Below are 14125 nucleotides of genomic sequence, written 5' to 3' on the forward strand. Positions count from 1 at the left end.
TGTGCACTCCAAAGGAGCTGATGATCTCAAACAGTAGAACAGATGTAAGTGTTGCTGCTGGGATGAGAGAAAGCAGGTAAATGACTTGGGGATGTGTCTCATTTGAATGGATGTAATTGCCCCTCTACATTCTCCATGTAGCGTGACAGAGTGTATTGACATTAACCGGCAGGAATGCTCAGATCATGAAAGGATTGTGCACTGCACTCTCCTGCGTTGCCTCTGATTGAACCACTGCAAGCAATAAATAAAAGGAGTGACTGTCTGACACGTTGAGACAGTGTGCAATACTTTTTCTTTTATTATTGTTATTCTCTCAGTCGCTTCCTTTCTTATAACAACTGAATGCAAAAGTTTTGCTTAAATCCTTTATTTTCCACATATATGACTGACGACATAGTTGAACCTGAACCAAATCTACTAAACTTATCATTCAGTACACTATTAGATGTTTCCATGACTTCAGTGCTAATTAAAGTAACTGATATCTAAAAGCCTTTATACATTTTCTGTGCCTGGAGGCTGGGCGTTACATCGTGTTTAAGTCTCACAGTACTTGAATGGGCCTTTTTGTTGATGTGAAAGTAAATACTGTGTCTTTCTAAAACACCTCGAACGCAATTAAATGAGTAAATGTTTAACTAATCTTTGACAGCACTCTCACAATATTGTTTCCTTTAGTTGTTCCAGCCTTTCCTGCAATATTGATTCTTCTTTTCTTCTTCTTTAGATTTTTCTTCAGGTTCTCATCTTTTCCTCTGATTCTTCTTTTTCAGCTGCTTCTTCTTCTTCTTCTTTTTCTTTGCACTTCTTGTTTCTCTTTCTTCTCCATCTTCAGCAGATTTTATCTTCAGTCTTTGTAAGATTTTTCTTTTTTGGATGTTTTGAAGATTGTTCATCTTCTTCCATCTCAGCCTTCCTTCTCTAAACTCTAAAACTCAACCCAAGCTCCTATATACTCGTTTCTAACCCTGTCCTTTCTGGTCAATCTGAACAAAACTTTTAGCACCTAGTTCTACCACTTCCCGGACAGCCTTCAATCGTTTTGTCAGCTCAACTGTCTCCAAACCATACGTCATAGCAAGTCTCACTATTAATCTTGCAAACCTTCCCTTTGACTTTCACTGTCTTTCTTTCCTTGGTAGAAAATCTGTACCAGTTTTCAGTGAAATTAGCACAATTTCTGTTTTCTACCTGTTTCTTCACATCAAGGAGTGACTTATCCAGTCAGTTTGTGTTTAAATCAATTTGAGTTAATGTTGATTCTACCACCTGGGGGTGCAAATGGTGCCAAATCTTGGAATACTACACACAGTGGCTTTAATTTTCATTATTTTCATTATCTATGATTTTGTAAATCAGTGCAACCATATCTGAGACACTGTCAAAAAAGGTTATGAGCTGAAAAGTTAGCACTTCCTGCAGCTTTATCTCCAAATCTCCAAATCATGGATCACAGCTGCTCTGGTGGTCTCACAACTCCTGATCTTTTAGCAAAGGGAAAGTTCAGGAGAAACTAAAAGGTAATTTGATCCAGCTCAAGGTTTCGAAGCTAGTTTTATCACCACATATCAGATCAAAGACGATGTGAGAAAAAAGTATACAGGAATGTTGATTAGAATTGATAAAAGATTTATTTTGTGAGGCAGCACAGAGCAGAGTGAAATCACGTCTGTGGTAGCAGGGTTATTGCGCCCTCGGGGTGTTTTTACTGTGTGATTAGCCTGTTTTGACTTGTTAATAATGGAAATAGAAATGGATGCAGATTGATCAGAAAACTTTGCCTTGTTTATTACTATAAGGGCTTCAAGAGGCTCCAAAAGAGCTCTTTAAGTTGCATGTTTGTTCTGCGAGATACTCATAAAGGAGACAGATTTACAGATGCAGTGTGTCATCCTCAGTTTTGTGTCATCCTTTTCTTACTCACTACTTTCCCAAGTCAATACACCGTGGAAAATTCCTCCCAGCTTGCACTCATCCAGGGGTTAAGGTAAGGGCATTTGTGTGTGGATGTGTGTTTGGGAGTGAAGCCTTGAAGCAGGAAGTGAATGATCCACCACACAGTTTCATGGAAAACACTAATACATAACTGGATTGCATGGAATTATTTATTTTTTTTAAATGCTACCTGGCTTTTTTCTTTCCTTACTGCCCCATTTATCCATTCTTCACCATGCACTTCCAGGTTATCGGGCAGTTTCATAAGAATCTGAAGAAGGTCAGTGTGTGACCGGACAACAAGGCAGCTCAGACTTGTTTTTTGAGCACACACATCCATACAGTTAAAACATCATGGCTGTCCCATTCTTCTGACTCCCACATTCACAAGAACGCCAAGCTCCTTGCTTGGCCACTGGACTAGAGGAGACAAGCTAGATTTACTGAAGACAGTTACATCCCTTCCAATAATGCTATGCAGTCAAAGGTCAGGCGTGAAAGTCAGCCTTAAATTCTGGTCCTGCATTTTTGTGTTAGACACTGAACACTCTGTGGGAGAGTAAACAAAGAGCTGTGTCAGTCAGTGTAAATCTGGGCAACAAAAAAAACAAAAACAACCATGGTTGGAGGGAAATCTGCAAATCTGTTTTTTTTTATTTAGTTTTCTTGTGTGACGACTTAGGTGTGTTTAAATACAGCACGATGTAATCTATTGCATAAAAACCTAAATAAATATCTACCAATGTTTTCCTTTTTTGTAATGCAAGATGAAAATGACTGCTTTTACATGTGTGTTATGATTTACAGATCATGGTGGCTCTTTCAAGGCATGAAATCTACGCATGTAAAACTATACAACAACATTTTACTACTTTATGATTCACACAACTTTATTCCCATTCCTGTGTGGAGAAGCTGGCATCACCAGTATGGGAGAAACAATGATTTTTTTTTTTTCATTATTGAAAAACTCCTCTGCTATTTTCTCTCGAGCCATCCAGCGCTCTGATTAGATCTTCTGGCATGCAGGCTCATGGCCCGGGGGAGTTAAAGGAATAACTTGATCCAAAACCTCACAGGTTAGCTTCTTTTACAAGCTACGACCTCACACATTCAGCCAGAGGCCTCTGAGACACCTGCACTACATCCTGATAAAACAAGTCTTAAATGTAACTTTTCCATGAAGTGTTGTCTTCAGAAACTGAAAAAATAAAGAGTTGCTATTATTATTAATTTGCAGTTGCTGCATTACCAAAATGATTTCGAACTTGCGACTTGAGCAACAAAAGCAGACATTATTGGCATGTTACTCCGTTTTTATTGGCTGGTAAAATAAAAATTACAAATTATATAGAATGTGTAAAAAGATGGGATTATAGTACTAGAGGTTAGAAGGCATACTTTTAACCAGCTGCTCTCCACTGGAGCTGTTTTCTCATGTGTCGCTGGGTCATTCATCATAATTTCACTTGTCAATGCCACTCCATGCAATTTATCTCTTTTAGGTCACTCCAGACTTTAACTATCAAAGGCAGCTTTAGCTTGAGTAAATATTGGAAGATCTGATTTCCAAAGAGCTGTGCACATAGAGGCTATCTCAACTCAAGTATCGATTTCCTTCATACCAGCATCGTTTGGTTTGCAGTCTTGGCTTTCTGGGCTCCCACATGCAGGCATAACCTCATTGTTTAGCACAGAGTTCTTCTGTCTTGATACATGTTGTCAGAGATTGCATGGATTGCTTGTCTGTGTTTTTGTTTTTTTTGGGGGGGGTTTTTGGTCAGTGTTATGTAAGAATGTGAACTTTATACAGACTTTGCATAGTTGCAAAGGTCATATGTGCAGAGCGTCTACAAAATAAATACAGAGAATACAAAGAAATATTGCAGTCAGCATTTCATATGCATTACTGACAGAAGAGCAGTTGTTTTGAATTTCCAGACTTTCTTTACTTTAATTTAAAGCTGGACGCAAAAAAAAAAGACATTGGAGTCATAAAAAACAGCTTTCATGTATTCTCACATTTACAATTTACAGTCCTCAAAAAATAGACATTTTACTGCCTGGTTGTTCTTCTTGGGAGGAGCACTTAAATTAATAGTTTCTCCCGGCAGTTACAGCCCCAGACAAACACAAACGAAAGGCGTGAATTCAAAAGCGTCAAAATAAACTGGTGTGATAATGTAATCATATTCATTGTTATTGAATAATTGAAAAAAAAAAAACAGATCCATTTATCAGCTGAAGTGGAACTGATTGGACAGGATTTTGTATTTTTGTTTATGTCCCACACACAGTTTGTCAGTAAGTAGTAAGACCAGTCTGTCAGCTGACATTTGGAAACGCTAATCCCAGCAAATGAAAGAGTCTGACAGTTCTCTAAGGGAGAGAACTGGTGGGGGTACCAGTTTGTTTACAGCGCGATAATCTGGAGCAGGCATCTTGATTGTGTGCTGGCAGAACATCAGCGGCCGTGCCGTGACTGCGGGGCCACGCAGCGATTACACTGGCCTCTTATCTGTATGAATAGCTGGCCTGTTACAGCAGAAAGCAGGCTTAATGAGAGATGAACATATGGAGTACGGTGACAAAAAAGGCCACCAGCCGGAAGTATCTTAAACTCCTGCATCAGTAATCTAAGCCTGTGGCTATGGAAGTGGGTTAGGGCTTGGTTTAATTCTAATGACTATTAAAAAGATGATTTTCTACTTGTGTAAAGATATTGTTCCAAAATATAGTCTGGTTCTTGATAGGCCTGTATCACAGAAAACGATGCCATATTCCACACTTCACAAAAACAAAAGTTTGCTTTGTGTTTGCCCTCAACTGCTTAATTTCCTTGGTTACATGGGGACAGATACAGAACAGTATCTATTATGAATCTATAATAATCAATACGATTGAGTATGGATACTCCATTTAGCCTGATTTTGAACTTTTCGAGAATTTAACTTCAGAGCTGTATGTGAGAACACACACATTTCATGTTTGTGATTGGACATTAAATGCACTTTCATGTACCCACATGAGGACAGAGCAGGAAGTTCACACAACTCAGTATGTCCCCCATGTGTCCACCCTCCCATGTACTAGTATTTCCAGTAGTGAGGATCAGAGATGGGCAGTAACGCGTTACTTGTAAAGCGTTACTGTAATCTGATTACTTTTTTCAAGTAACGAGTAAAGTAAGGGATTACTATTGCAAAAATGGTAATTAGATTACCGTTACTTTCCCGTAGGAACGCTGCGTTACTGCGTTACTAAAACCGTGATTTTTTTTGGCAAGAATGTCTCATGACAGTGAGGTAAGCGAGTGCGACGTTCGTGACAACAGCTGTGTGCAGATTAACAATGGATCATATATCGAGTGCAGGAGAGAGTATGAGCGTGCAGCGTTTAAAGCGTGGAAGTACTGACCTTACTTTGAGTTTGATTCCATAAAAAGTGACAAAAACATTAGCGTCCGTTGTGCGTGGGAAGAAAACTTTTTTTTACACCGAAAAAAAACCCCCCTAAACAAGCACCGACGTTATGGGAAACTCACAGAGAAACTCGCGGATTCTTCCACTGACCGCTGCGGCACACCTGCACCAGAGCACACCTCCGCCTACGCCACTCCTGCTTTACAGGTGAAAATAGAGCAAAAGGACCGCTAGTCTTTGATGTTATTTATTTTCTGCTGTGTTTTACTTGCATCTATTTGAAAGACTGAGTGTAAACACCAAAAATATTTTTATTTTATGTGCTGGAATGTGCAGAAAATAGGTTTAAATGTTAAACTAATTTCTTCAAGTCAGAGAATGTTGCATATAATTTAATTTTTGCTTCATGCATAAAGTTAAAAGATTAAAACTGATAAAACAAGTTTTAAAAAAAGAGACTTTTCCATTTGATTACATTTTGTATGATGGATTATGCAGAAAAAGTAGAATTGGGCTGAAAGATCTATCACTTTATCACCTATTCAGGTTGTAAATCGTGTTTTTAAAAAGTAACTAAGTAACTAAGTAATTAATTACTTTTGAAAATAAGTAATCAGTAAAGTAATGGGATTACTTTTTTGGGGAAGTAATCAGTAATTAGTTACTGATTACTTTTTTCAAGTAACTTGACCAACACTGGTGAGGATCCATCTGTCTCCTGTTTGTTGCAATACATGTGAGACGTGTGTGCAGCTTTTGGACTGTGTACCAACTTTGTTTTAAGGACAATGCCTAAAGACTCTAGTCTTTTTGAAGCTGGTATCTTTCAAAAGCAGTATTATTGATATACTGAGACTGCACCAAAGCAGTAAAGCTGGAAACAACTATGCTGAAAGGCACCACAACACAGGACTGCCTGAGCTGAGCAAAGCACTGCCTCACTGATCAAATGCTCAAGTTTCTGTTGACTTCAGCTTTCAGTCAGTTTATGTTAGTTCTAAACCCACATTTGTTTCATGTTTCTCACACAGCCTTTATGCTCTCATTCACATAATACAGTGTGACTTGCAGCCCACGATGTAGCTCAGTTCCTTTCCTTGATTAGCAATGCTGGCTTAACTATCCTTTCTTTCAAAACTTTTAATAACCTTGGAAACACTGACAGGAGCTTCAGTAAAGAGAGCTTTAACCCTCTGACTGTTGATGAAAATATAAAGTTACTGCATGCTGGAGAATCTATGGCACTAAGTGACAGTGATTGATGCTTGTGTTTGATGTGCGTGTGGTGTGATAATTGCGTTGCATGTCACGATTAGCAAGTTGGATTTTACTGAGTGGGCTCATTCAGAGTAGATTTATATGCCAATTTTACTTTCTAGAAGAGATCCATCCAGCAAAATGGGTGATGCATTGCCTCAATTTTTAGAGTATCAGGCATCAGAGTCAAATATTACAAACAGGACTGAGTTTCTTCAGTGCTTTGCTGGTAGTATCTGTTGATACAATTCTAAGCCACATTTAGCAGTTCAGATACAGCCAAATGAAGAAGAAGGTAGTGGTGTGCAGTCAAACTTATTTTCAATATGGTATTAATCTGATACCCAAAAACACATACCTGCAAACGCAGATTATGTAATGAAGATCAATGTGTTGTGATTTCAGCAATGAATCATCATCATCTTGCAAATTCTGAACACATTTTAATGACAGCTTAATCAATGTGATTTGCACTTTTCATGATAATGAGTTATAAATAGATTCAGGCATTTCTATTGTGCATGTTTCAGGTATACTATATATTCTCATTAACAAAAAAAAAGGGAGGAAAATAGAAGGTGCATCAAAAGATCTAAGGTGATATTATGTTCATGTTGATACAGTTAAATTTTTTGCTATATAGACTGCAAACCATTCTGTTTGAACACCACTTTTACCTAGTGTGGCAACATTTGCATAAAATTATGTTTAATTGCTCAGGAAACTGGGTTTACTGATTCATGCCACTGCAAGCTTATTAAATACACCCCATTGTGAAGTTTTGCTTCCACACTGAAGGCCATAAGTTTAATGATTTAAATATTGAAGAGATCTTTGTTGTATCCTGAACAGATGTTCTCTGACTCATGTGAGCTGATGTGGGCTTTGACCAAATATCATCCACCATGAAGTTTCCCACCAACAACATACACAGCTCTAAATTTTACAACTTTGCCTATAAGTTTCCTTAAAGTTAACTTTCAGCACCCTTCTGGCATCTGGTGTCTAACATCTGCTTATGTCAACCCTTTATTACTATATGATGATTACAGAAGGAGAAACAAATCTGAACAAGGTTTGGATCCATGGTTTAGCAAACCCACTGTTGGGAAACGGCTTGCCGTAAGGTTAATTCCGTATAAAGTTGGTTGCTTTTCTGTTTGTAATAGTTCGCCAGATGTGTACACAGATGTTAGAACGAAACACATTTCCTCCCCGGTTAACTAGGAGTGCATACAGTAGAGGCTCAAAGTATTTGTATTTGAATTTTCTGGAAACACAAAGAGCGGTAGCTCCACCTTTGCTGTTAGATCATAACAGCTTTAACCTGCCACAATGGGGAACGATAAATGATACGTTCCTACGCCTGTGTTTAAAGTGGGATTGTCTTTCATCTCCTGCTGGGACTCTGCCAGGAAAGATTCTCACTGTGAGGTTTAATGCTCCGAGCTATAAGCCCAAACATGTTTATTTATTTTTACAATTCAAAAGACCCTTCTCCCCCTCACCCCTGCTGTATCGCTCTCCTACCCCACCCGCCACCCCCTCTGTCATTAACTTTATGGGAATTTCCATGGAATTCTTTCTGAATATACAGTGAGTGATTGTGTGGGGATGAGGAACCACATGCAAGGGTGTAATATCCTTCTCAGTAAGGCATGGGTTATGGGCCCCTGCTGATGATGACACGGGAACATCTGGATACCGGTGTGAGTGTGTAATGCTAAATAATGCAGAAGAATTAAACACCATCCAAACATTTATGTACTCAAGATTATGTAACATTAAATGTAATCACATAATGAAATCAACTAATGTCTGTACAAATTAACTTACTAACAAACTCTCTCTTCTTCAAGTGTTTTTAAGTAGCATGTCGCTGAACCCTTACATACGGTTTATGCTTCATGCTTTGGCCAAGAAGGCTGACATTGATAAATGGAAGATTAATCCTTAACTAATGTTTCAGACAGCAGTGAGAGTGGATTTTTTTAGGTTTTATAACACTCTTTTTTTTGGAAGACATGAAAACATAACAGGGACAAAGATTTAAATACAGTTTGTTAAAAGTGAAAATGGCACAAACATTGTGGAGCTGTTGGAATTTATTATATGACCACGTATAATTATTACACCCATTAAACACTGTCTTCACTGTGATTTAAATCGTTGTTTAAAATCCTTATAACTACATTCATAATTATTGATAGTACTTGCTTATTGCAAACTGGTTTGTGCATATAAAACAATGTGTGTGGGACTTTCATGTGTGTTTCCCATACTCACTGAAATGGCAGGTCAGGTGCCTTTATAATCTTATGGCCCTGCAGCCCCTCTTATGATCTTTTTTAATCTCAGTCAGTTTAATCTCAGAATAAATGGAGTCTAATTTTGTTTATGTTCATACAAACTGCAGGTTTGTCTGCGTCAAAGCACCCTCTGACCTCTTTATGACCTCATTTCTTTATATACAGGGTATATGATCACTCTTGTTTGTTTTACTATTTCACTGTTTCGAGATTCCCCCATTATCCTTCAAACACCAGCATCTGTCTGCATGAAACCTGGAAAAATCTGGTAGGAACACATATAGTTCTACCAGCATCAAGAAATAAACACATAACAAATACGCACATACATGGCATACACAAGTTTCAAGACTCCCTAAAATGACTACCAGTATGCAATAGTTGATACTGGTGTTTGATCTAATATGACGCAGTAAAACATCCGAAATAGTATATTAGTAAAGCAGAAGTAATTATCATTATGAAATGGAAAATTAAAACACAAGCACCACAAATTTCTCCTACAATACTTGAGCATATGACTGGCAACAACGACAGACTTAGTGCCATAAAGGCTCAAAAACAAAAGATAAACTATTTTTTTCCAAGCTGGAAACAAAAATCCAAACAAGGAGAGTAAACTGAAACCAGAAACACAAAGACTCAGAAGTAGAGACAGATTCAAAGACCGCAGCGGACAGACTGGCAAACAGGACTGTACGTACACAGCACACTGACTGGGGAACAGGACACAGGTGAGGGCAGCACGCAGGAGGAAACAAGCAGGTGGTAACAATCAGGGGAAGGCAAAAAAAAAAAGCAAATAAAAGCCCAAGAGACACAAAGAAAAGTAATTACCAAAATAATGATACACATAGACGCACAAACACATAAACGAGACAGAGGGAATATAGACACACCCCGTTTCTCATTTCCCAAATTACACATCCTGTCCTCAGCACCTCTGGTTTCTAAGTTATGAGTGGACAAAACAAGGAAGCAATACAAAAACAGAGTCCAGGCTTCCTCGCTTTGAGTCGACTGCATCATAAATTATTTTTCTGTGATGTACATAACAAAGTCATTACAAAGCAATGTGAGATTTTGAATCCATATATATCATTTCCTATATCCCTATATGTTGTCAATTCAATCGATGACAGTAGGAATTATAGTCACAGCTCTATGTAGCATCATTATCACTTTTTAAGATTAATCTATTGGTCTTGAAGGAGAGGTCAGAGGTCAAATGTCACATTGTATTTAATATGGTATTTTCTATATGTTGCCGATACACATCACACTAACAATCATGGTTTCAAAGTTATAAATATTATTAATCAGTTTTAACCAGTAGATTATTAAGTTGAGCTTGCCAAAAACATAACCTACTTGGTGAAAAATGACGAAATTAATACGATCTAGGAAGTTCTACTATTTTCTGCTATTTTTGAATACTTGATGTTATGACAGACTATAATCGAATACGTGTATATTTGAATAAATAGATAAATAATCAAACTTGCAATGTGTTACCCACGTCAAAACAGAGAATGCAATGGATTTGATCATCACACAACATAAAAAGGACATGTTGTTGTCCTCCTCTCGCACAGGATATATTTAAGCTTTGTGCTGCTCCTTTTTATACAATGAATTTTTAAAACCTCTAAAGAATACACCTGCGCATCCTCGATTATAGCTCCTCTGGCAAGCCTCCTCTCTCTTCTCTCCTCCAGATGCATTTTAAGGCACTGAGAGGTTCAGTATGAGGAATGGAAGACATACGTAGCCAGAGAAATTGGGATAACCTAGGGAAACACCAGGGAAAATGTATCCAAACATCAACCAAAAACTAAACAATGTCACATAAACTGAAAGTCATTCAACTATAAATGAGATCAAGAACTCAAAATAAGAAGAATCCAAAAAGCATAACCAAACCTTGAGACCACAACATGTGATGCAGATTCTTTGTAACTGAATACATCTATTTATGAATTTGTTGCCAGCTACCATCACTATTATTAGCATAATTTCTCTTCTTCTTTCCCCTTTCTTCTTTTCTTTTTTTACATAGAGCTCATTAAATTTCCCTTGTGTATAAAATGTGTTATATATAAAGCTCCGCTCTGCTTGCCTTTAGTTACATGTCTCCCCACCATTATCCAGCTCTTCTCTTCTCTCTGTTCCTCCATGCATGCCTGTGCTCCAAAAAGGGTTACTGTGGCCCCAGAGCCCCACATGTGTAAGGAGATATCTTCAGCCAGCCTACAGCACGGAGCTCGCCGTGCGACTGGTTGCTCCTCCAACACACAAAGCAGTGAGCGAGGGAGAGGGAAAAGAGAGAAGAAGGGAAGCAAAAATATGAAAATATCATCAGAGGACTGGGAAGCAGCTTCAGCTCCTGCAATCCTTGTGCAAATACAACACACTCTCATGAACACAAACACACATGCATACGCACAAACACTTCTGGCATCTGTCTCGGGGAGAGATCAAGTAGAGATCAACCACAGAGCTTGGCTCTTCCCCACCGGCTGTCCTCATTCTGCTGCACTACAGAGGGGAAACATCACCAGCTTGTTGGTCTGGGAGGCTTTCTGATTACCTCTGAATCCTTTGGTTGAGCAAGCCATAAATATTGTGCTATTAGGGGCATAACTGCAAACCTGCATGGCAATCAACCAACAATTATAAAAAAGGGTCCACCAGGAGTGTTTTTAACCTTTACTATAAAAGGCAAGGGATTCACATGAGTAATAAACTTCTATTCTAAGCCAATACATTTATTAAAATGACAAATCTAATCAGTTGCAGAAGGATCGGCCCTCTTGTTATGCTCAGTTCAGTGGCAAAAATTGCTGTTTTGGTTAAAGGTGCAGTCTGGGTGGCACAAATCCCTCATCAAATGCCACCATTTCAAACCAACTTTGTGCAAGTCCATGCACGTGCAAACACATAAATGCACACACGCACGACTGGAGTGCAGTATTAGCACCTTGGGTCAAAGCTGAATACCTTACAAATAAGCACAACTGGAGCTCATCAAAGAGTGGAAAGGCGGAAGAGCCAGCGTTGGTGGTTATTTATGATTCTACATTTTACGGCTCAGCGCAGCTTACTAAATCAGAGGTTTCCTTATTCCTTATTATTCCTTATTGTACATATTTTGATTCATTTGTGATCCGTTTTTCACTTATTGAGGGGAGATATCAAGATTGCGTGAAACTCCACGGCTCTGTTGCTGGAAAGAAAAAAGCACACACGTGCACGTTACATGCACATGCTTTTTCCTACATGCATGTTACGAGGTGTGCATGTAGACTTGCACAAATGAACATCAAGACATGTGGGGTAAACATTGTTTTAAGATGCGTAAGTGTAATGCACACATATAAGTCCAATCCCATTTTTTCAAGTGCTTTTCACTTTCGTTTATCTCTTCCCTTTACAGTAAATTAACCAAACAAAAGTAGCTCTCCTCTCAGTCGTTGCATGACAGGAACAGTGCTCATGTAATTAACCGTAAACTGCTCGTTGTGACAGTGAATTATCACGGGGCAACGAAATTGCTGGTTAATCATAAACACTCTCTGTACACAGTCGTGTTTGTCTGCCTCTGCTCTAGCTTTAACCTTAAAGCTTTATTGTACTTTGGACAACTGCGTGTGCGTATGTGTGTGCAAATATGACGTGCAAGCACATGAATTTTGAACAAAACCCCAGAATTACTTTTCCTCTTAATTATTAAGTAAGAAAGGTGGAGGAAGCTTTACATGTTTGCTGACAGTGTAGTCGGGCAATCCCTACATCCCATTGCTTTCCATTAGCTTAAGCTAGCATGTGTTTGGACGCTCTAACTAAGATGTAGCAGGAGAATACTCGAGAACTAACCTCCATCACAAAGGGGTGTGTTTGCCTGACCTCCCGTCCTCGACTCTATGAGGGCCCAGGGCCCAGTTTGGCCTCTCCAGGCAAATCTAACAATGTTTGCTCTGCTTAATGGCTTCTCTGTTTGTTTTCCTCTTCACTGGAGCGACCATCTCTTGGTCACAGCAGCTTTAGTGTGCTGCCACGTTTGGGGTCACCAAACCGGGGCCTAGCCCACCCAGAATGCAGTGCAGCAGCCAATGGAGATATGAAAATTACTGCATGGCTGTCAAACTTCCATCACACACACACACACATAGAGTGGTAATCTACCATTTCATGTGGAGCTGCGATCTTGCTTCAGATAGGCGGCTTTTATCTGTTTGTCAGCTCTCACCTCGGGTTTGTCAAGCTTTCTCTCGAGGGCATCGTAAAATGAAAAAACACATAATAAGAATAAAGGAGTGACTGTCTTTTTTTCCTGCAACTGAAACCTGTGACTCAACTATATGTTGTCATCAAAGGCAGTGATTATCTCCAGATTTATTTTAGATGCTAGAGCCACTGGAGTCATAAATACATAAATACAAACGTCTCAGGGAGATTAGGCGGATGCATAAACACCTGAAAAACAAGAAAGTGAGCTGCAAAAACTATAACCATAGTGCTTATCCTGCGTATTGCGATGGAGTCATGCAAGAACTAAAATTTATATTCTACGGAAGTTACATAAAAATTGGAGACTGACAACAAAGTATCTGTTTTCCTCATTCTTGGGGATAATTTTCAAAGATGTTTTAGAGCATGGATGTCAAACTCATTTTGCACTGTGGATCACAGAGCTAGCTGTAAACAACTTCAACTACAAATGTACTCCCCAGGATACTTTAATTAAAAAAAAGAAGTGTAATTTCAATGGTGTGTCTCAGTTTTTCTACATCATAATGAAACACTGCTGTAGTAAATGAAAGAAGTCTGTCAGAGTGACTCTTTGGCCATATATTGTAAGAAATAAATGTGTAAAATGACAGAAAAAGTTCTGATTGTGCAAAAGGTCCAGTGAGTGTAAAACAAAAACATTTCTGTCAGCTGACAGAATATGTCCTTTAGGGCTCCACTCACACCCAGTGTTGAGGAAGTGTGTTAATGTGTTTTGTGGCGCGATGTGTTCAGTTGATGTGAGAAGAAGAATAAAGCAGGAGTGAGAACTAATAGCTCCGTGTCGTCTGTTTACCTCCACAGTGTCCTTTATTTCCTTTATTGACTGATTGATTGATTTTTTTTAATGTGAACCGACTGTAAAAATCAAATTTCTATAGAAGATTTTAAAAAATGTAGTGAAGAAAA

Source organism: Perissodus microlepis, chromosome 14, assembly GCF_051167445.1.
Source record: "Perissodus microlepis isolate ML-2025 ecotype Zambia chromosome 14, ASM5116744v1, whole genome shotgun sequence".
NCBI classification, from domain to species: Eukaryota; Metazoa; Chordata; class Actinopteri; order Cichliformes; family Cichlidae; genus Perissodus; species Perissodus microlepis.